We start from the raw sequence: 23,692 nt of genomic DNA, 5'->3' as shown, positions 1-23,692 counted from the left end.
CAGACAAAAGTGTACATGTTGAGCGTGTTGACAGTAAAATTAGCTCAGAAGTAAACGCACCCACAGTCGCGATTTGTTAGAAGTCACGTGTAAAAGACGTCAAATGTTATGACGACAGTGCACAATAACGTCATCCTTGGGAGAAAGATGCTGATTGGCTGGTTTAGGAAAAACGTCACGACTGAAATTACCATTAGGTGAATGGGGAGTCAACTCTCTAGATGGTAAATACATACTCTATGGTATGTATTTACCATCTGGTGGTGTTTTTATTGGTTAATACCAATATTTTAATATATAGTAAAATTGTAAATTTGGTTACGTATATAGCCTAATTTTATTTTAAATAATATAACTGATTAAGCGAAAAACTAACTTCCAAAGCAAAACAGTACACAGATTAGAAGGCAACTTAACAGTATAAATATATGTTAAATACTGAGTGCGAAATTTATATTGTTCAAAAAATAATGATCAGTTAGTTAGTGTCTTAGATTGAATAGCCAATTAATTAAATTAATATTTTAAAAGTATTTTTAGGTTTTGAATAAAAATTTAATTATTTCGTTTCTAAATGAGATTCTGTGGCACATAATCTACAGCTTATATCACGGGACATAAATGCACAATAGCAAAGACTTTTTAATTACGAGAACCTCTTGAAATGAGTATAGCATCCTGAACAATAAAACTAATACATAAGTTATAAACAGTAACGTGCTTAAATCGAATTAATCTTGAATTTTCTTTATATATTGAAGAAGAATGTTCATGCTAAATCAAATCAGGCGTTGTACCTCACCAACTGCTTTATTGTAAGCCTGGTAGAACCCACGATGGGTATGGAAAGAGAGACTCTCTTAATGCTCACAGGAAGGAAAGAGACAATAAATAAAAGTGGCTTAATTTTGGAAAGATGTTTATTGTCTTAAATGGAGATTACAAATTTAACCACGTGGCACTTATTTAGGTGAAGAAAACCCGAAAAACTCTACATTGCCAAATTATTAGGCGAGGAGTAAACTATTCTGTGATTTTATTCACTCACTTTTCATCCACTGTGGGCTACCATAATGTTGTTTATTAAGATAATAAATAAGTTATTTATTGTATAATAATTTTATTTTCGTGAAAGTTTCGAGCTGTAAAACCATTAAATCATGTTAAAGAGCTAAAATATTCATCATTAGTATAATAGAGACTGTTACAGTTTTACATAGTCACAGATATTACTTTCATTTCCGTAATATTTTAAATACAAATCAGATTCTGAAGAAATAATTAATTAACATAAATTTGTTACTAAATTTACTATTTAAATGATTCAAATATAATTAGTAAATATATAGAATTAAATTAAAACTGGACATTTTAATCGTTTTCAAATGTACTAATTTCCCTTGGTAAATTTCCCTTGAAAGCAGTAATTGATCTTTGTTGTCCAGATAAATTGACACTTTCTCACATAAAATTGTTTGAATAATTTTAATTAACTTACCTCAACCTGTATTTAATGGATTTATAATGAAAAGAGGTGGATTTATTCTAATTGGCTGTATTCTACTCCGGTGATATCTTATTTATCTCTTTACATTGACTAATTTTCTAGAGATATCGTTCATTAGTAAACATTCTCTAGTTTTAACGAATTTAAAACAATACGAAATTTTCTCTAATTTCTGTCATGTAATATTAGTAAAATCCTTGCCGTTTAAATATAATTTTGTGTTGAATTTAAAATAAAATTAATGTTGTGATTTAAAATTACGTTATATAAAATTATTTTGTATCCCATTTTCATTTTTAAGCTATATTTTGTAATGAATTTTTTCGTACTAAAGTTGTTTACAAGTATAAAATTTGATTTCTGTTTATCAGCAATATAAATATTATACATTAGACCATTAGCTTACCGCTCTGGGAACTAATCTGGAAACCAGTGAACACTGATAGTTGGTCGCAGGTTCAGGTCTCGCTAACGGGCTGGTCATGAGGAGTTTTCCGGATTTTCTTCATATGTTTAACATCTAAATAGCGGCCAGTTTCCCATAGAAAGTCCCCCTGTCCCCTTTTAGCAGATCGCAAAACAACTCAGACATCCTTGATGCACTCGCTCAATTGCGTCCTCTTTCATACCACACTGCAACAATACATCTTAGATCATTCACCATTCATTCATCAGATTGGCTAGTCTTGAATTATGTAAGTAACAACACGAACGCTTTGAGAATATCACGTGGTACTAACTCATTCATTGAGACCATTCACTGAAAGAGTTTGTGACACGTGACACTCCCAACAAATTTTTCTTGTTACTCACATAACTCGAGATTAGGCACCCAGATCTCCACTTGTCACACCATGTATATCTCAGCTGCAGTCACTGCTCATATGCTTTGTTCCCCACACCTATGCCTTACACCATACAGCAAGCTTGGAAGGATCACAACTCTTGGACACAGTCATACTTGGTTTATTCAGAAACACTTTCTTAACGAGTCGATTGATTGATTCATATGAATGAATCAATCAATCGACTCGTTAGTGATTCGTGCTCTCAATCACTTACCTGCTCCATTGACACACCGTTCAGCTGTATTTTTCACTCGATCATTTGCTATCCCCTTCAAACACTACGACCTTTGTTTTCTCTCCATTTATTCTCAATTTTATTTTTTCACAGCACTCGTCCTTCTCTTTCCATTCTATGGATACTAAGAGGACTTTTTAATCATACCCATCGCGAGTTTGATCCACAAAGGGACAGGCTCTACATCGTCTCAACTGTCCGGCCATCGACCTATGGTATGTATTTACCATCTGGTGGTGTTTTTATTGGTTAATACCAATATTTTAATATATAGTAAAATTGTAAATTTGGTTACGTATATAGCCTAATTTTATTTTAAATAATATAACTGATTAAGCGAAAAACTAACTTCCAAAGCAAAACAGTACACAGATTAGAAGGCAACTTAACAGTATAAATATATGTTAAATACTGAGTGCGAAATTTATATTGTTCAAAAAATAATGATCAGTTAGTTAGTGTCTTAGATTGAATAGCCAATTAATTAAATTAATATTTTAAAAGTATTTTTAGGTTTTGAATAAAAATTTAATTATTTCGTTTCTAAATGAGATTCTGTGGCACATAATCTACAGCTTATATCACGGGACATAAATGCACAANAAACAAATTCAATTAGTTAATATATGTAACAACTAAAGTCTTTACAATAATAATAAATAAGCTTCGTCTAAAATGTAAATTCATAACTATATTTTAATTAGCTTTATTTTTAAAATTAAAATTTATACTTATTGCATATAAAATTTTTGTTTAGCTCATCAGATGGCGACACTGATTTCTCACCCTAAATATTTTTTTGTTCTGTAGTTTAGTAATTAAAAAAAATATATATATATATTATAATTAATTACTAAATTAAATTATTTTTAAAATAATTTAAATATTAATCATGTTTAATAATTTTATTGTTACGTTCAGATTAAAAATATGTCAAATTTAATACCAATTTAAGCAAAAAAAATATTAAAATTTTATAATAAAGTAAAATAATCAAGTACATAGTTTTTATATAGCGATATATCTAAGATATAAAGAGAAAATAAACGATTGGTCAGATTTATGATTATCTCAACGACGATTGGTTGTAAAATTTTAAATTAATAGCATATTACTCCGCCCATTCTCGTTTATCCAATCGTATTTATTTAAAATTTTAAAAATGTGAATATTTATATATATCGCAATAAATTGGTATTTTCTAATTATCTAATATTTATATTTATCTAATTGATAATTATCTAATATTTATATCTTTGCATAAAGCAATGAACGGTCTACGTCTTCAAAATCTGCACAAATTTCAAAGTTGTTTAAAATTCATTATTCATTTTAAAATATCATTTTTACTTTCTCGGCTCTGTTATGTATAACAGAGGGAAAGTATGGTGATTAGTCGAAAAATAACCCCCCGATTTTTACATTCGGAGAGTTTCTCGTTCTTCTTTCTACAGGTTTTCTTGCTCTACCCTTGAAATGTTGTTGTTGGTTAAGTTATGGCAACGCAACACTTGGGCGATCTGCCTAGGGTATGCCTTCCTCCTTTTTAAGGGTAACTGGCCTATTTAGGCGTTACAGACGTGGAGAAAACCCAGAAAACTCCACGTGGCCAGCCCGTTTGAGAGAGGCGCGAACCTATGACCGAACTCCCAGTGTTCAGGGAACGAAGACCTCTTGGCCACTGGTGGGCCTTGTCTCTTGCGCGTGTGCAACTATTCGAAATTACAGAAAGCTTTATTTTCGAAATTTGTGCAGATTTTTTGGTATGGTTTCGTTACTGCAACGCAACACGTGGGCGATCTGACAATGGGGTGTGCCCCATTGTCAAGATCGCCTCCCGGGAGGACTTTTAACATAAATTGATCCCTATTTAGGTGCTAAAAACGAGAATAAAACCCGGAAAAACTACGTGACCAAATCGCGAATCTACGACTAACTAACTACCAGTGTTCAGTGGTTTTATCTACTCGGCCACAGGTGGCCGCAGATTTTTTAGGATACACAGGACAACGCCCGTACAAAAATTATTTAATATACAATAAAACCTGTCCAAAACGGAAACCTGTCTAAACGGAATAAATTCTTCGAAAGATGCGATTTACTGTGTTAAAAAACACGAAAACCAGCCAAACCGGAAAAAGTATTTAGTACAGTGCAATTCCGGTTAACACAGGTTATATATACTGTAATTCTTTTTAATAAAAATATTCTTTTCTTAAGAATTTGCTTAAATTAAAATAATTTTTAAATCTTTCCTTTTTTTTAAAATATTAAAAATTTGAAAGTAAATTGAATTTTTTTAAAGCATAATTTAAAATTTTATATCATTAAATTTTGTATTGTAATTCTAGTAAAGAGTACTTAAAATTTAAATAATGCAAAAAATCGAAATAAAATTATAATTTTAATGACTACTATTAAATTTCTGAACTTCTTAGACAGGAAAATAAATGTATTCTGTTCAATTTAACCAGATAAATGAAGCAAGAGACTAACGCATCATTAAAAATATTTGAAAATTATCATTAGTCTGTAAATTATGGATTATATAAGTACACACACACACACCTTAACCTGTTCCTTATAAACAGAATTAATGATTATTATTTTTCTAATATACTTTAAAATATAAATAATAATAAACCGTTTAAAATTATTAAGTGAATGGATCTAGATTATTTACATTAAATGGATTAAATGGAAGACGTCTCCTTGATTTCGATTTAAAAGTGCTATAATTAGAAAGCTTTGATTATTAATTCATTCATTTAAGCTATACAGTGACGAATTTAATTATAATTATAGTTTTATTTGCTTTAGAATGACTAACAAAATGTGATATAGTAGATTTATACATAACAGATTTAACATGAGAAATTCCTCACTGAGGAATTTAATGTACATATAATAAACTTTTGAAGCGAATAATTAAGGAATTAAGTATTCAAATTCATTCTTCGTTTCAAAGGGTACAAATGATTATTCGGGTATCTTAAATATTTGAAGCAGAAAGCGTAAACGTCATTGTTAATGTACGTAGAAGAAATGGAATTATTCTTGCATGCAATTACTTTCCCGGCTGTTATATATAACAGAGGGAAAGCATGGCGATCGGTCAAGAAATGACCCTAAAGCTTTTTTACATTTTTGGATTCGGAGACCTTGAAACGTCGAGGAAAAAAAATTCGAGGGTCTCTCTGTATGTATGGAGGTTGTATGTGGTGAAGCGCAAATTTTTCATCCACTTTGAAGCTTAATAACTCCGGTACCTCTTGTCAAAAATTTATGAAATTTTGCACGTAGGTTTACACATTACTGGAAAATGTTTCTACAAATTTTTAGAAAAATCGGACAATTCATTCGGGAGATATGGCCACACCTCGTTAATATCTCCCGAACCACTCCCAAATTTAAATTGCATTGTTTCAATTTAAAATTTGAATATTTTTTTTTGTTATTTTTTAACTTCTATATTGATAAATGTATTATTATTATTTTTATATTTAATATTTATAATATTTATCCGAATGAGGAGGGAATTATCAACCGATATTCACGGTAGACTTAACAAGTTAGAAAATGACATTAATTAGATATGAGTATGTAAGTTGCAGATACGAGTAATATTGATTTAAAACTCATAGTATCATTTGCTTTGAGTTAAATAAAGTGCTGAAACAGACAAAATTTATCTATTATTCTATTGATTGATTGGTACTGGATGAAAGTAGAATAAAAGTAGATAAGGTTAAATAGATAACCGTGCTCTTATAGAGTAAAATTGAATTGTATTAAGCAGTTTAAAGCTTACAATAGAGATTTTTTTTATTGTCTATTTGTCTTTTTCTGTTCAAAAAAGACGGGCAATCTGCCGTTTTAAACGAAATTACCAATATCAGAAAAAGGATAAATCGATACATTTTATAGTAATTGTGCAGCCAGTGTACAAACAGAATCTTCCATTTTTTTTTCTTTTTTTTACTTCCCAGCAGTTATATCTAACAGAGGTAAAGTATGGCAACCGGTTAAAAAATTACCCTCCCCAAGATTTTTACATTTTTGGACTCAGGGATCTTCCAAAAATGCAAAAACATTCGGGGATTTTCTGTATGTATGGATGTTAGTGTGTGTGTGAGGGGAGGCATGATTTTGTTCACCCTTTTTGAAGCTTAATAACTCCTGTGCCTTTTGTCGAAAATTTATGAAATTTTTCAGACAGGTTCGTGCTTTAAAAGCATTGATGCAAATTAAATTTTGGTGGTTAAAGATCAAGGGATTAAAGGTCAAGATAGAGGTTGAACATGTGTCATATCTCGGGTGGGATTGGACTTAGTAACGATTTTACTCGTTATTAGCATTTACATTTGCTTTTTTTTTTATAAAACACATCTCTATTCTCAAAATTAAGCTTTTTGACATCTTATAATAATTAATTATATAAAAAGTTTTAAAAATAAAATATCATGACAAATAGAGCCACACACATAGTTTTAAATGTTGGCGGAAAAGTTAAGCAACTCGTTGCTGGATTTTTTTAAAGACGTATTTATTTATTTAATAAATACTTATTAAAATATTTATCATTTAATATTTCAATATATTTCTTAATGGCGATTATATATTTAATTATTCAATTATATTCATAGAATGTAATGATATTCTCTCTGTGCTATAAAGTATAGAATAAATTAATCATCAGAATCCTCAATTTTAGTCTTCTCTTAATGATAGGGAAATATTGGATTATTTATATAAATATTTATATATAAAGAAATTATAAATATTGGAATATAAATATTCTAATATTTCCACTTTTTCTTTATGTATTACTATGTATTATGTATTCTCCATATATTACTGTAAATATTCCAATATTTAAAGGCTAATTTTTATACTAAATTTACCTCTAAAACAGTAAAGAATGTTTATATATATAAATTTTTATTCTTAATTTTAGTTGAAAATCATATGATAAATAGAAAAATATAACCGAATTATCATTGATGTAATTTATTAAAATAGTAAAAAATACCTGAAATTATGGGGGTGAAGTAAGAAATCAAGTAATTGAAACAGTAATATTTATGATAATTACAGTCGACCCCCTATAACACAGGTTCCTATAGTTCGGATTCCTACATCACGGCGAAAAAATTGCGACAGTATTCGTACAAACATGCTAAAAAAACTCCTATAATTCGGTAAAACGTCATCGCCGACTCATGTCGCGACAGGATTGCACAAACCGTTGAGTTTAAACGAGCAGCGGACCTACCAAAAACCATTTATTATTTAACGACCATAAAAATTATATTTATATTAATGATGTCTCTGAAGTTCAGCGAATTTTTTGCAAAAAAAAAAAAAAAATTATCAGGAAGCACGCGAGCGCCATTTTATGACAATCTCCACGACGAAAACAAGCTTAAGCAATGGCGTCGTCGAACAGTGCACACTCGGTAAGTAATCCTACAATTTTTTTTTTGTTTATAGCATAGTTTATATGGATTATTCCCCAAAAATTATACGTATTTTGGAAATGTTGAGTCGAATTAGTCTAGAATCGATTAATTTTATGGAAGAAACCTTTCAAACAGCCGTAGTCCGTAAACTGCACACGTGCCGGGCTGTGATTGGCTGGACTCCTAGAAGCTGGATTCATAAAAACAGGAACGTATCTACAGTGTTATAGGGGGTCGACTGTACATTAAAAATTAGAAGTATTAATAATTAATTATAAAATAAAATGTGAATAAAATTATATTTCACTTTATTATCAGTAATATGAAGTAAATTATATATATTTTTAAAGTAGAAACATGTAGAAGAACAGTAATTTTTAACTTGAAAAATATCATGTAATTTTAATAAGGTTGAGACAATGTGGTATTTAGTAAATACTTAAAATAAAATAATAAAATAAATATAAGAAAATATCAAAAATGTGGCATTAGAAATTTTAATAACAACATAAAACCAGTTTTAATTATTTTTTAACAAATTAAATTTTTTATTTTATTGAGAATAGGGATTAAAATGATGATTTTTTTTACAAATGTTTAGCTCTTCTTTATATTATAAAATGTTATTAGATTCTATTATATATAATTCAATAAAAAAAGATAAGTAATTAAACTTTGTTTAATATATAATTAATTTTTAAATTATTTAATTTCTAGTAAAAAAAAAAGTTAATTTTAAAGTGCGCTCTTATCTGACGTTAAGCTTCTTAAATGCATCAAAATTCGTTAAATTTAAATTACAGTAGAAATTCCATTAACCGGGATTTTCGATTTTTTTTTTTTAATACTTTTTCCGTTGTTTGTGCATTNTATATTTTAATTAGCTTTATTTTTAAAATTAAAATTTATACTTATTGCATATAAAATTTTTGTTTAGCTCATCAGATGGCGACACTGATTTCTCACCCTAAATATTTTTTTGTTCTGTAGTTTAGTAATTAAAAAAAATATATATATATATTATAATTAATTACTAAATTAAATTATTTTTAAAATAATTTAAATATTAATCATGTTTAATAATTTTATTGTTACGTTCAGATTAAAAATATGTCAAATTTAATACCAATTTAAGCAAAAAAAATATTAAAATTTTATAATAAAGTAAAATAATCAAGTACATAGTTTTTATATAGCGATATATCTAAGATATAAAGAGAAAATAAACGATTGGTCAGATTTATGATTATCTCAACGACGATTGGTTGTAAAATTTTAAATTAATAGCATATTACTCCGCCCATTCTCGTTTATCCAATCGTATTTATTTAAAATTTTAAAAATGTGAATATTTATATATATCGCAATAAATTGGTATTTTCTAATTATCTAATATTTATATTTATCTAATTGATAATTATCTAATATTTATATCTTTGCATAAAGCAATGAACGGTCTACGTCTTCAAAATCTGCACAAATTTCAAAGTTGTTTAAAATTCATTATTCATTTTAAAATATCATTTTTACTTTCTCGGCTCTGTTATGTATAACAGAGGGAAAGTATGGTGATTAGTCGAAAAATAACCCCCCGATTTTTACATTCGGAGAGTTTCTCGTTCTTCTTTCTACAGGTTTTCTTGCTCTACCCTTGAAATGTTGTTGTTGGTTAAGTTATGGCAACGCAACACTTGGGCGATCTGCCTAGGGTATGCCTTCCTCCTTTTTAAGGGTAACTGGCCTATTTAGGCGTTACAGACGTGGAGAAAACCCAGAAAACTCCACGTGGCCAGCCCGTTTGAGAGAGGCGCGAACCTATGACCGAACTCCCAGTGTTCAGGGAACGAAGACCTCTTGGCCACTGGTGGGCCTTGTCTCTTGCGCGTGTACAACTATTCGAAATTACAGAAAGCTTTATTTTCGAAATTTGTGCAGATTTTTTGGTATGGTTTCGTTACTGCAACGCAACACGTGGGCGATCTGACAATGGGGTGTGCCCCATTGTCAAGATCGCCTCCCGGGAGGACTTTTAACATAAATTGATCCCTATTTAGGTGCTAAAAACGAGAATAAAACCCGGAAAAACTACGTGACCAAATCGCGAATCTACGACTAACTAACTACCAGTGTTCAGTGGTTTTATCTACTCGGCCACAGGTGGCCGCAGATTTTTTAGGATACACAGGACAACGCCCGTACAAAAATTATTTAATATACAATAAAACCTGTCCAAAACGGAAACCTGTCTAAACGGAATAAATTCTTCGAAAGATGCGATTTACTGTGTTAAAAAACACGAAAACCAGCCAAACCGGAAAAAGTATTTAGTACAGTGCAATTCCGGTTAACACAGGTTATATATACTGTAATTCTTTTTAATAAAAATATTCTTTTCTTAAGAATTTGCTTAAATTAAAATAATTTTTAAATCTTTCCTTTTTTTTAAAATATTAAAAATTTGAAAGTAAATTGAATTTTTTTAAAGCATAATTTAAAATTTTATATCATTAAATTTTGTATTGTAATTCTAGTAAAGAGTACTTAAAATTTAAATAATGCAAAAAATCGAAATAAAATTATAATTTTAATGACTACTATTAAATTTCTGAACTTCTTAGACAGGAAAATAAATGTATTCTGTTCAATTTAACCAGATAAATGAAGCAAGAGACTAACGCATCATTAAAAATATTTGAAAATTATCATTAGTCTGTAAATTATGGATTATATAAGTACACACACACACACCTTAACCTGTTCCTTATAAACAGAATTAATGATTATTATTTTTCTAATATACTTTAAAATATAAATAATAATAAACCGTTTAAAATTATTAAGTGAATGGATCTAGATTATTTACATTAAATGGATTAAATGGAAGACGTCTCCTTGATTTCGATTTAAAAGTGCTATAATTAGAAAGCTTTGATTATTAATTCATTCATTTAAGCTATACAGTGACGAATTTAATTATAATTATAGTTTTATTTGCTTTAGAATGACTAACAAAATGTGATATAGTAGATTTATACATAACAGATTTAACATGAGAAATTCCTCACTGAGGAATTTAATGTACATATAATAAACTTTTGAAGCGAATAATTAAGGAATTAAGTATTCAAATTCATTCTTCGTTTCAAAGGGTACAAATGATTATTCGGGTATCTTAAATATTTGAAGCAGAAAGCGTAAACGTCATTGTTAATGTACGTAGAAGAAATGGAATTATTCTTGCATGCAATTACTTTCCCGGCTGTTATATATAACAGAGGGAAAGCATGGCGATCGGTCAAGAAATGACCCTAAAGCTTTTTTACATTTTTGGATTCGGAGACCTTGAAACGTCGAGGAAAAAAAATTCGAGGGTCTCTCTGTATGTATGGAGGTTGTATGTGGTGAAGCGCAAATTTTTCATCCACTTTGAAGCTTAATAACTCCGGTACCTCTTGTCAAAAATTTATGAAATTTTGCACGTAGGTTTACACATTACTGGAAAATGTTTCTACAAATTTTTAGAAAAATCGGACAATTCATTCGGGAGATATGGCCACACCTCGTTAATATCTCCCGAACCACTCCCAAATTTAAATTGCATTGTTTCAATTTAAAATTTGAATATTTTTTTTTGTTATTTTTTAACTTCTATATTGATAAATGTATTATTATTATTTTTATATTTAATATTTATAATATTTATCCGAATGAGGAGGGAATTATCAACCGATATTCACGGTAGACTTAACAAGTTAGAAAATGACATTAATTAGATATGAGTATGTAAGTTGCAGATACGAGTAATATTGATTTAAAACTCATAGTATCATTTGCTTTGAGTTAAATAAAGTGCTGAAACAGACAAAATTTATCTATTATTCTATTGATTGATTGGTACTGGATGAAAGTAGAATAAAAGTAGATAAGGTTAAATAGATAACCGTGCTCTTATAGAGTAAAATTGAATTGTATTAAGCAGTTTAAAGCTTACAATAGAGATTTTTTTTTATTGTCTATTTGTCTTTTTCTGTTCAAAAAAGACGGGCAATCTGCCGTTTTAAACGAAATTACCAATATCAGAAAAAGGATAAATCGATACATTTTATAGTAATTGTGCAGCCAGTGTACAAACAGAATCTTCCATTTTTTTTTTTTTTTTTTTTTTTATAAAACCCATTTTTACCCTCAAAATTAAAGCTTTCTGCCATTTTATAATAGTTAAAAATATAAAAATTTTAATTAAAATTTTTATAACAGATGGCGCCAAGCTTAGTTTCAAACGTTGCCGGGAAAGTTAAGCAACTCGTTGCCGGATTTTTGAAAAGAAAAAAAGGTGTGATGCGTTATAATGTAAACTCAATGTACAGTACTAAACGATCCTTAAACATAATTAAAACATAGTAAAACCCATGTAAAAATGCTTAAACTATCACTTCCTTATTGCAAAGCATTTAATATGATTGTTGGCAATTGCGTTGTATGTAGTAAACATTTAATTTATAGCATGGCAAATAAGACAGAAAAATAAAGAAATTTGTTACAGAAACAGCTAATAAAAATTGAGGGAATTTTCTGTAATATTACTTATTAAAAATTTCAAATGTGTTTGTATGTATTAGGTTTGTTAGAAAAAGGATTTTTTCTAACATGTAATACATACATACACACATATTTTGAGTATTACAGTATATATTGTTTAATATACTTACTTTATAAAGCAAGATATCTAGTCAAATATTTCATTGTTTATTGATTATGAACATTTTATTTATTTTAGTTATGAACATTTTTAATATGCCATTTTATTGATAGACAATTTAATAATGCTTCAATATAATCAGTACAAAGAATTAAATCCTGTTATTGGTATTACTGTATTTGGTTACTCTCTGGTATTTTTCTAGTATTAGTTTACATCTCTTTTTAGCACTTTCCTAGTATCAGTTTGGCTAGTTTTTGGTATTATTCTGACTATTTTCTGACATTATTTTGGCTGTTGTATAGCCTTTATCTGATATTATCTTAGCTACGTAATGCATTTTCTCTAGAATTATTTTGGTTATTTTCTGGTATTTTTGGCATTAGTTAGATCTTTTTTAGTACATTCCTGATATTAGTGTCGCAAGTTTTTGGTGTTATTCTGATTATTTTCTAACATTATTTTGGCTGCTGTGTACCTTTTATCTGTATTATTTTATTGAAGTAATGCGTTTTCTCTGCCATTATTTTGGTAATTTTCTAGTATTTTTCTGGTTAATGATCGCCTGATCATTATCTTAATTAATGAAAATTGCGTTAGGAAATTTCTTAAGTTTTGCTTTATTCGAAGAGAAAAATTAAGAAATTTCTTCTCCAGAAGCAGTTTCTTCTAATGGATTTATCTAAATAAAAGAAACAGCTGAAACATATTCGAGAAGAACATTCACTGATGTAGTAATTACATTATCAGCTGATTTCAACGATTCAAAAGGCGAACTACTAAAGATGCAGCAACTGTAGCAAGATTNCTCCACGACGAAAACAAGCTTAAGCAATGGCGTCGTCGAACAGTGCACACTCGGTAAGTAATCCTACAATTTTTTTTTTGTTTATAGCATAGTTTATATGGATTATTCCCCAAAAATTATACGTATTTTGGAAATGTTGAGTCGAATTAGTCTAGAATCGATTAATTTTATGGAAGAAACCTTTCAAACAGCCGTAGTCCGTAAACTGCACACGTGCCGGGCTGTGATTGGCTGGACTCCTAGAAGCTGGATTCATAAAAACAGGAACGTATCTACAGTGTTATAGGGGTGTCGACTGTACATTAAAAATTGGAAGTATTAATAATTAACTATAAAATAAAATGTGAATAAAATTATATTTCACTTTATTATCAGTAATATGAAGTAAATTATATATATTTTTAAAGTAGAAACATGTAGAAGAACAGTAATTTTTAACTTGAAAAATATCATGTAATTTTAATAAGGTTGAGACAATGTGGTATTTAGTAAATACTTAAAATAAAATAATAAAATAAATATAAGAAAATATCAAAAATGTGGCATTAGAAATTTTAATAACAACATAAAACCAGTTTTAATTATTTTTTAACAAATTAAATTTTTTATTTTATTGAGAATAGGGATTAAAATGATGATTTTTTTTACAAATGTTTAGCTCTTCTTTATATTATAAAATGTTATTAGATTCTATTATATATAATTCAATAAAAAAAGATAAGTAATTAAACTTTGTTTAATATATAATTAATTTTTAAATTATTTAATTTCTAGTAAAAAAAAAAGTTAATTTTAAAGTGCGCTCTTATCTGACGTTAAGCTTCTTAAATGCATCAAAATTCGTTAAATTTAAATTACAGTAGAAATTCCATTAACCGGGATTTTCGATTTTTTTTTTTTAATACTTTTTCCGTTGTTTGTGCATTAAGAGCTCCGTTTAAGCAGTTCCAACGTGGGTTTGGCCCTACAATGGAGTGGCCGAGTGGTGAGAAACGAGGCCCCTCAAATATTTTTGGAATTTTCGACCCGTTCGGATTCATTTCCCATTTACAGGCCGATATCTCAATGTGTATGTGCCCATTTACTCGAAAAGCACGGATAATAGAATTCATATATACTGTATTGTATTTTCATTTATTTGTCAACACAAAGATGTAATTAACGCCACTGGAGAAAAAAGCCTCACGTATGTACAGAACTTGGCCAGAACCAGATAAGTAAAATTCTGAAGTCATAAATTAATCTATTCAGAAGTTTATTTATCATCTTGGTCCTAACATTCACATATACGACGTCCAAAAGTTAAGGACGTTTGTACTGTACAGTACATACATGAATAGAGAGAATAGTAGATTAATGCAGACAAATATGACAAGAACTGTATCACCTCTAACACAAGGTAATACATAACAATTTGTAGGATTTGTAGGAATTCAAAGCAATAATAGTCTTCTGTGTAAAAGATACATACAGCAGTTTGGCATAGGTGTAGAATAAAAAGAAAGAGCTTATTAATACCATGCAGAGGAACCTGTCAGTATGGAAAATCTCGAACTGCGATGCAACACTCACAACGTCGTGGTAGGCTCGTCACTAAGTGTTTCAGGTGATCTTTGAGCAGATTGATCCATTCCTTCCCTAAAGGATCCCAACTGCGATCGTCCTTAAGTGTTGTGTATAAGTAATAGTAAACAGCAAAAATGTGCAGTAAAAGTAAACGTTGTAATTTGTTTATTACTTTTAAGACTGTTTTAATTTAGGCATTTATATATGCTTTACTGTTACTTTACCATTGTCGTTACATTAGGCTCGTGTTCTTGAAGAAACATCTAGATATATCAATCGTCCCTTTTACCCAAGGGACATTATCCTAATCGCAGAAGGGACAATTGTCTGGGGCTCCTACCAAACTAATCTTTTATAAGAAAATATTTCCTCCACTATTTCAAATTTGCCAGATCCCCATGAAGTTATAAGGCACACCATTGATCTCAAGATCCGGATTATGCAACTTCTACTTTAATTTTTATTAACGTCTTAATCAGTTATTAATTGACATTTTAAAATTCCATTTTAGTTAATTAAATTAACGTTTTAATATTTATTTTTATATTAAAACATATTAGTATTATTAATTAAAAAATTTCAGTGGATAAAATATTGATTAATGCAATGTTTTGAGAGAAAAAAAGAGGAAGAAAACTTTGCTAAAAATAATCAATCTTCTAATTATTAAAAGCGTAAAAAGAAAATATAATGTTTATAAAAAAGTAATTGAGAATTTTTTTGTGAAAGAAACCGTTTATTCATCTGAAATTTTACTTTATTTTTCAAGGAAATTATTTTTGGATTTCTTAATTATTTTATTATTGTCATTAAATTTTCCCTTTTTTAAAAAAAAAAAATAAAAATAAAATTTATTTTATTATTTATCGAGTGAATGTAATTAGTAATTATTTATTTAGATATTTAATACACGGAAAATAATTATGATAAGTTGGGTAATGCATTTCTAATTATAAATGTATTTTCTTCTGTTTTAATACTATAATAACTAATTTTTCTATTTTATATTAATTAAATAAACTAATAATATAATTGAATCTAATGTAAGATGAATGTATTCTACAGACCACGTGGGACGAGCTAACCCGTCTAGTTGTCTTTTAAGCTCTATGCTGACCCCCTATATTGTGAAGAAAACCCAGAAAACTCCACTTGGCCAGTCCGTTGTCGAGGTGAGAACACACGACTAACTATCAGTATTCAGTGGTTTCATCTACTCGGTCACTGGTGGGCACGCCAACATCTTGAACCCATATTAAAAACATGGAATACAAAAAAAATGAGTTAAGTTCTGTACAAATACATTTATGCAATAAAAAATTCATTGGAATACCAAAAATACAGAGATAAAAAACAGGGGTGTATTGGTTTTTTTAACTATAAATTATTTCATGCGTATGAAATACGTTCAAATGCTCCTACCTTCATTATTGTTCAATAAGTGGAACAAAATATGGAATAGGTTTATCAACTGCATCATAAGAATGGAACAATGAAAATTAAAGGTATGTACCGGTACCATTGCTATTACAAGTAAGTAGATATTTAAACGGTTTTTTAAATGTCGCATAGTTGCTGAAATTTGCTAGGAAATCATATTGCATCAAAATGGGTGGGGGAAAGGATCTCTCAACTGATACCAAGAACCTCATGCTCTTCACAGTGATGGACAATGTAAAATTGTATGAAAAGTTGGCTCTGTCCATCAACTGTTAGCAAAATTTTCAGGAAAAATGGTTCTTTGAAAAGAAAAAAATTGTAGTCAAAAGAAAATTGGAACAAGACGAGAACAAACATCAAAATATCTCTCAGCAATTCGTTGTTTTTAATCTGCGGCGACTTTATGCATTGTGGAATCAATATGAAACAGCAGAATCCAAGTCAACTGTTTTGTTCAGCGCAACGGTTGTTTTCAGTAGGCTTTCGAGCACGACTCCTTCAGATTTCTCCTCGATTAAACAAATAGCATACAGTATTTTCACGTGCTCATGTTATTTCTCTTTCTAATTAGTTTATTTTCTTGTAACGAATTTAAAATATCGAAATGTACCAATTCTTGAATTAGTACAATTTAATAATACACAAAATAACAATATTGTATAAAACTTTTATGTGTAATTTTTTTTTAACTCTGTCTCCTCTACTCTGCAAAGGAGACAGAGTTAAAAATTACACGTGATAAAAATTAATGCTATGTTACGAAGCGAAATACTAAGTAATTGTTGGTACCTGAAGATTCAGAGGGGAATGTTCTTTGTTTAATAGAGGAAAAAGCTGTAAAAGCTACACGAAACAATAAGTTAAACTAATCACTACAAATAAATTTGAAGTCAAATGCAATTTCCTTGCCGAGTAAAGGTTTAAATGTGGTATAAAATAGGTTAAAATAAGGTATGTAATACTTTTAAATACTGTATCCACATCAACAGAATTGGCAGAGTGTAATAAAGCTTCACCCATAAATTAATGGACTTTTTAAATTAAATTAATTAATTAAGTGGCATTATTTTCAATTTTCAAAAATCAGGATTGAATTGGATCGATAGAATAAGACAACGCAGCAAATGAACGATCTGTCAAGGGGTAGTATGCCTCTCGGGAGAATTTTATAAAGGAAATTACTCCTATTTAGGTGTTTAAATTACTCCTATTTTGTTCCATTATAACGTAACATAACGTAAAATACAGACACCAAAAATTAAAGTTTTTGGAGTTGATTTCTCTTCGTTGGATCTTTATATAAGTTCACGTCATGCTTCAAACTTCAATTCAGAGGAAAATAAGGAGAACGTTTTAAACCTATAGTTTAGCTCAATATTGGATAAATTACGTGAAAAACTATCAGAAATGGACATCCCTATTTGGTTAATGTTTTTAATAAAAAGAAAATTTCGAAAAGTCACGTTAATGTTCCTCTGGATTAAGAAATTAAGCTACTAGATGTTCACTTGTCTAGAGCCAGCTCTATATGTATTTTTACGTTAATTTGACGTCATTTTACTATTCTGAAATATTCTGAACACCATTCGGATAACACAAATGCATCATTTGTATCAAATTACTCATGTACATCGTGAACGTATTTAGAGTATTGCCTGGTTTGATAGTAGTCTTATGTATGGTCTCATTGAATGAGCTTGTGCCACACGCTGTGGCGCCTGCAGACTATGAAAAAGGAGGATACAAGCTATAAAAAAAAGGGCATCGTATAAGCTAAAAATCATGTCAAAGTTATATTTATGTTCTACGTTAAACATGAAAATCATTTTAATAAAATCTCTCTACAATTACTTTCATTTAAGTTCCATTGATAGAAAATTTTAAAGAAATAAATATTTCGATTATTTTGTTGCGGCAAATTTTTTATATAATATAAATTGTAATAATAAATTGTTGTTTGCCTACAGCAAACAAGAATTTCGCATTATATTTTGCATCACGAAGCAAACGCCATTAAATCACCTAGAGGCTATAGACTGAGATGAAGTTGACATTCACGCATTAAAATATAACACACTAGAATAAAAAAAAAAACTGTATTAAAGAATAGAAATTTATTACTTTCACTTAACAATTGATAAAAATTCCAAACTTTCTACTAAATACAGTAGATTTTTTTCGTTTGCTTTCTAATTCGGGCTTTCAATCAGATAAGCGCGGTTTAAAACAACATGGCGGAGGCCATATTGTTTAAGTAGTTAAAGGTCGGGGGAGTGGGAAGATAAAGGGGCCGTGTCATATCTCCAGTAGGGTCGGGCTTACTGAATATTTTACTCGTTATTAGCATTTACATGTTTTTTTTTTTTTTTTTTTTTTTTTTTTTTTTTTTTTTTTTTTTTTTTTTTTTTTTTTTTTTTTTTTTTTTTTTTTTTTTTTTTTTTTTTTTTTTTTTTTTTTTTTTTTTTTTTTTTTTTTTTTTTTTTTTTTTTTTTTTTTTTTTTTTTTTTTTTTTTTTTTTTTTTTTTTTTTTTTTTTTTTTTTTTTTTTTTTTTTTTTTTTTTTTTTTTTTTTTTTTTTTTTTTTTTTTTTTTTTTTTTTTTTTTTTTTTTTTTTTTTTTTTTTTTTTTTTTTTTTTTTTTTTTTTTTTTTTTTTTTTTTTTTTTTTTTTTTTTTTTTTTTTTTTTTTTTTTTTTTTTTTTTTTTTTTTTTTTTTTTTTTTTTTTTTTTTTTTTTTTTTTTTTTTTTTTTTTTTTTTTTTTTTTTTTTTTTTTTTTTTTTTTTTTTTTTTTTTTTTTTTTTTTTTTTTTTTTTTTTTTTTTTTTTTTTTTTTTTTTTTTTTTTTTTTTTTTTTTTTTTTTTTTTTTTTTTTTTTTTTTTTTTTTTTTTTTTTTTTTTTTTTTTTTTTTTTTTTTTTTTTTTTTTTTTTTTTTTTTTTTTTTTTTTTTTTTTTTTTTTTTTTTTTTTTTTTTTTTTTTTTTTTTTTTTTTTTTTTTTTTTTTTTTTTTTTTTTTTTTTTTTTTTTTTTTTTTTTTTTTTTTTTTTTTTTTTTTTTTTTTTTTTTTTTTTTTTTTTTTTTTTTTTTTTTTTTTTTTTTTTTTTTTTTTTTTTTTTTTTTTTTTTTTTTTTTTTTTTTTTTTTTTTTTTTTTTTTTTTTTTTTTTTTTTTTTTTTTTTTTTTTTTTTTTTTTTTTTTTTTTTTTTTTTTTTTTTTTTTTTTTTTTTTTTTTTTTTTTTTTTTTTTTTTTTTTTTTTTTTTTTTTTTTTTTTTTTTTTTTTTTTTTTTTTTTTTTTTTTTTTTTTTTTTTTTTTTTTTTTTTTTTTTTTTTTTTTTTTTTTTTTTTTTTTTTTTTTTTTTTTTTTTTTTTTTTTTTTTTTTTTTTTTTTTTTTTTTTTTTTTTTTTTTTTTTTTTTTTTTTTTTTTTTTTTTTTTTTTTTTTTTTTTTTTTTTTTTTTTTTTTTTTTTTTTTTTTTTTTTTTTTTTTTTTTTTTTTTTTTTTTTTTTTTTTTTTTTTTTTTTTTTTTTTTTTTTTTTTTTTTTTTTTTTTTTTTTTTTTTTTTTTTTTTTTTTTTTTTTTTTTTTTTTTTTTTTTTTTTTTTTTTTTTTTTTTTTTTTTTTTTTTTTTTTTTTTTTTTTTTTTTTTTTTTTTTTTTTTTTTTTTTTTTTTTTTTTTTTTTTTTTTTTTTTTTTTTTTTTTTTTTTTTTTTTTTTTTTTTTTTTTTTTTTTTTTTTTTTTTTTTTTTTTTTTTTTTTTTTTTTTTTTTTTTTTTTTTTTTTTTTTTTTTTTTTTTTTTTTTTTTTTTTTTTTTTTTTTTTTTTTTTTTTTTTTTTTTTTTTTTTTTTTTTTTTTTTTTTTTTTTTTTTTTTTTTTTTTTTTTTTTTTTTTTTTTTTTTTTTTTTTTTTTTTTTTTTTTTTTTTTTTTTTTTTTTTTTTTTTTTTTTTTTTTTTTTTTTTTTTTTTTTTTTTTTTTTTTTTTTTTTTTTTTTTTTTTTTTTTTTTTTTTTTTTTTTTTTTTTTTTTTTTTTTTTTTTTTTTTTTTTTTTTTTTTTTTTTTTTTTTTTTTTTTTTTTTTTTTTTTTTTTTTTTTTTTTTTTTTTTTTTTTTTTTTTTTTTTTTTTTTTTTTTTTTTTTTTTTTTTTTTTTTTTTTTTTTTTTTTTTTTTTTTTTTTTTTTTTTTTTTTTTTTTTTTTTTTTTTTTTTTTTTTTTTTTTTTTTTTTTTTTTTTTTTTTTTTTTTTTTTTTTTTTTTTTTTTTTTTTTTTTTTTTTTTTTTTTTTTTTTTTTTTTTTTTTTTTTTTTTTTTTTTTTTTTTTTTTTTTTTTTTTTTTTTTTTTTTTTTTTTTTTTTTTTTTTTTTTTTTTTTTTTTTTTTTTTTTTTTTTTTTTTTTTTTTTTTTTTTTTTTTTTTTTTTTTTTTTTTTTTTTTTTTTTTTTTTTTTTTTTTTTTTTTTTTTTTTTTTTTTTTTTTTTTTTTTTTTTTTTTTTTTTTTTTTTTTTTTTTTTTTTTTTTTTTTTTTTTTTTTTTTTTTTTTTTTTTTTTTTTTTTTTTTTTTTTTTTTTTTTTTTTTTTTTTTTTTTTTTTTTTTTTTTTTTTTTTTTTTTTTTTTTTTTTTTTTTTTTTTTTTTTTTTTTTTTTTTTTTTTTTTTTTTTTTTTTTTTTTTTTTTTTTTTTTTTTTTTTTTTTTTTTTTTTTTTTTTTTTTTTTTTTTTTTTTTTTTTTTTTTTTTTTTTTTTTTTTTTTTTTTTTTTTTTTTTTTTTTTTTTTTTTTTTTTTTTTTTTTTTTTTTTTTTTTTTTTTTTTTTTTTTTTTTTTTTTTTTTTTTTTTTTTTTTTTTTTTTTTTTTTTTTTTTTTTTTTTTTTTTTTTTTTTTTTTTTTTTTTTTTTTTTTTTTTTTTTTTTTTTTTTTTTTTTTTTTTTTTTTTTTTTTTTTTTTTTTTTTTTTTTTTTTTTTTTTTTTTTTTTTTTTTTTTTTTTTTTTTTTTTTTTTTTTTTTTTTTTTTTTTTTTTTTTTTTTTTTTTTTTTTTTTTTTTTTTTTTTTTTTTTTTTTTTTTTTTTTTTTTTTTTTTTTTTTTTTTTTTTTTTTTTTTTTTTTTTTTTTTTTTTTTTTTTTTTTTTTTTTTTTTTTTTTTTTTTTTTTTTTTTTTTTTTTTTTTTTTTTTTTTTTTTTTTTTTTTTTTTTTTTTTTTTTTTTTTTTTTTTTTTTTTTTTTTTTTTTTTTTTTTTTTTTTTTTTTTTTTTTTTTTTTTTTTTTTTTTTTTTTTTTTTTTTTTTTTTTTTTTTTTTTTTTTTTTTTTTTTTTTTTTTTTTTTTTTTTTTTTTTTTTTTTTTTTTTTTTTTTTTTTTTTTTTTTTTTTTTTTTTTTTTTTTTTTTTTTTTTTTTTTTTTTTTTTTTTTTTTTTTTTTTTTTTTTTTTTTTTTTTTTTTTTTTTTTTTTTTTTTTTTTTTTTTTTTTTTTTTTTTTTTTTTTTTTTTTTTTTTTTTTTTTTTTTTTTTTTTTTTTTTTTTTTTTTTTTTTTTTTTTTTTTTTTTTTTTTTTTTTTTTTTTTTTTTTTTTTTTTTTTTTTTTTTTTTTTTTTTTTTTTTTTTTTTTTTTTTTTTTTTTTTTTTTTTTTTTTTTTTTTTTTTTTTTTTTTTTTTTTTTTTTTTTTTTTTTTTTTTTTTTTTTTTTTTTTTTTTTTTTTTTTTTTTTTTTTTTTTTTTTTTTTTTTTTTTTTTTTTTTTTTTTTTTTTTTTTTTTTTTTTTTTTTTTTTTTTTTTTTTTTTTTTTTTTTTTTTTTTTTTTTTTTTTTTTTTTTTTTTTTTTTTTTTTTTTTTTTTTTTTTTTTTTTTTTTTTTTTTTTTTTTTTTTTTTTTTTTTTTTTTTTTTTTTTTTTTTTTTTTTTTTTTTTTTTTTTTTTTTTTTTTTTTTTTTTTTTTTTTTTTTTTTTTTTTTTTTTTTTTTTTTTTTTTTTTTTTTTTTTTTTTTTTTTTTTTTTTTTTTTTTTTTTTTTTTTTTTTTTTTTTTTTTTTTTTTTTTTTTTTTTTTTTTTTTTTTTTTTTTTTTTTTTTTTTTTTTTTTTTTTTTTTTTTTTTTTTTTTTTTTTTTTTTTTTTTTTTTTTTTTTTTTTTTTTTTTTTTTTTTTTTTTTTTTTTTTTTTTTTTTTTTTTTTTTTTTTTTTTTTTTTTTTTTTTTTTTTTTTTTTTTTTTTTTTTTTTTTTTTTTTTTTTTTTTTTTTTTTTTTTTTTTTTTTTTTTTTTTTTTTTTTTTTTTTTTTTTTTTTTTTTTTTTTTTTTTTTTTTTTTTTTTTTTTTTTTTTTTTTTTTTTTTTTTTTTTTTTTTTTTTTTTTTTTTTTTTTTTTTTTTTTTTTTTTTTTTTTTTTTTTTTTTTTTTTTTTTTTTTTTTTTTTTTTTTTTTTTTTTTTTTTTTTTTTTTTTTTTTTTTTTTTTTTTTTTTTTTTTTTTTTTTTTTTTTTTTTTTTTTTTTTTTTTTTTTTTTTTTTTTTTTTTTTTTTTTTTTTTTTTTTTTTTTTTTTTTTTTTTTTTTTTTTTTTTTTTTTTTTTTTTTTTTTTTTTTTTTTTTTTTTTTTTTTTTTTTTTTTTTTTTTTTTTTTTTTTTTTTTTTTTTTTTTTTTTTTTTTTTTTTTTTTTTTTTTTTTTTTTTTTTTTTTTTTTTTTTTTTTTTTTTTTTTTTTTTTTTTTTTTTTTTTTTTTTTTTTTTTTTTTTTTTTTTTTTTTTTTTTTTTTTTTTTTTTTTTTTTTTTTTTTTTTTTTTTTTTTTTTTTTTTTTTTTTTTTTTTTTTTTTTTTTTTTTTTTTTTTTTTTTTTTTTTTTTTTTTTTTTTTTTTTTTTTTTTTTTTTTTTTTTTTTTTTTTTTTTTTTTTTTTTTTTTTTTTTTTTTTTTTTTTTTTTTTTTTTTTTTTTTTTTTTTTTTTTTTTTTTTTTTTTTTTTTTTTTTTTTTTTTTTTTTTTTTTTTTTTTTTTTTTTTTTTTTTTTTTTTTTTTTTTTTTTTTTTTTTTTTTTTTTTTTTTTTTTTTTTTTTTTTTTTTTTTTTTTTTTTTTTTTTTTTTTTTTTTTTTTTTTTTTTTTTTTTTTTTTTTTTTTTTTTTTTTTTTTTTTTTTTTTTTTTTTTTTTTTTTTTTTTTTTTTTT

This window comes from Centruroides sculpturatus, unplaced genomic scaffold (genome assembly GCF_000671375.1).
Source record: "Centruroides sculpturatus isolate CEXI.00-Female unplaced genomic scaffold, Cexi_2.0 scaffold492, whole genome shotgun sequence".
Lineage (NCBI taxonomy): Eukaryota > Metazoa > Arthropoda > Arachnida > Scorpiones > Buthidae > Centruroides > Centruroides sculpturatus.
The sequence above is the reverse complement of the archived record's forward strand: the minus strand, read 5'-3'. Positions refer to the sequence as shown.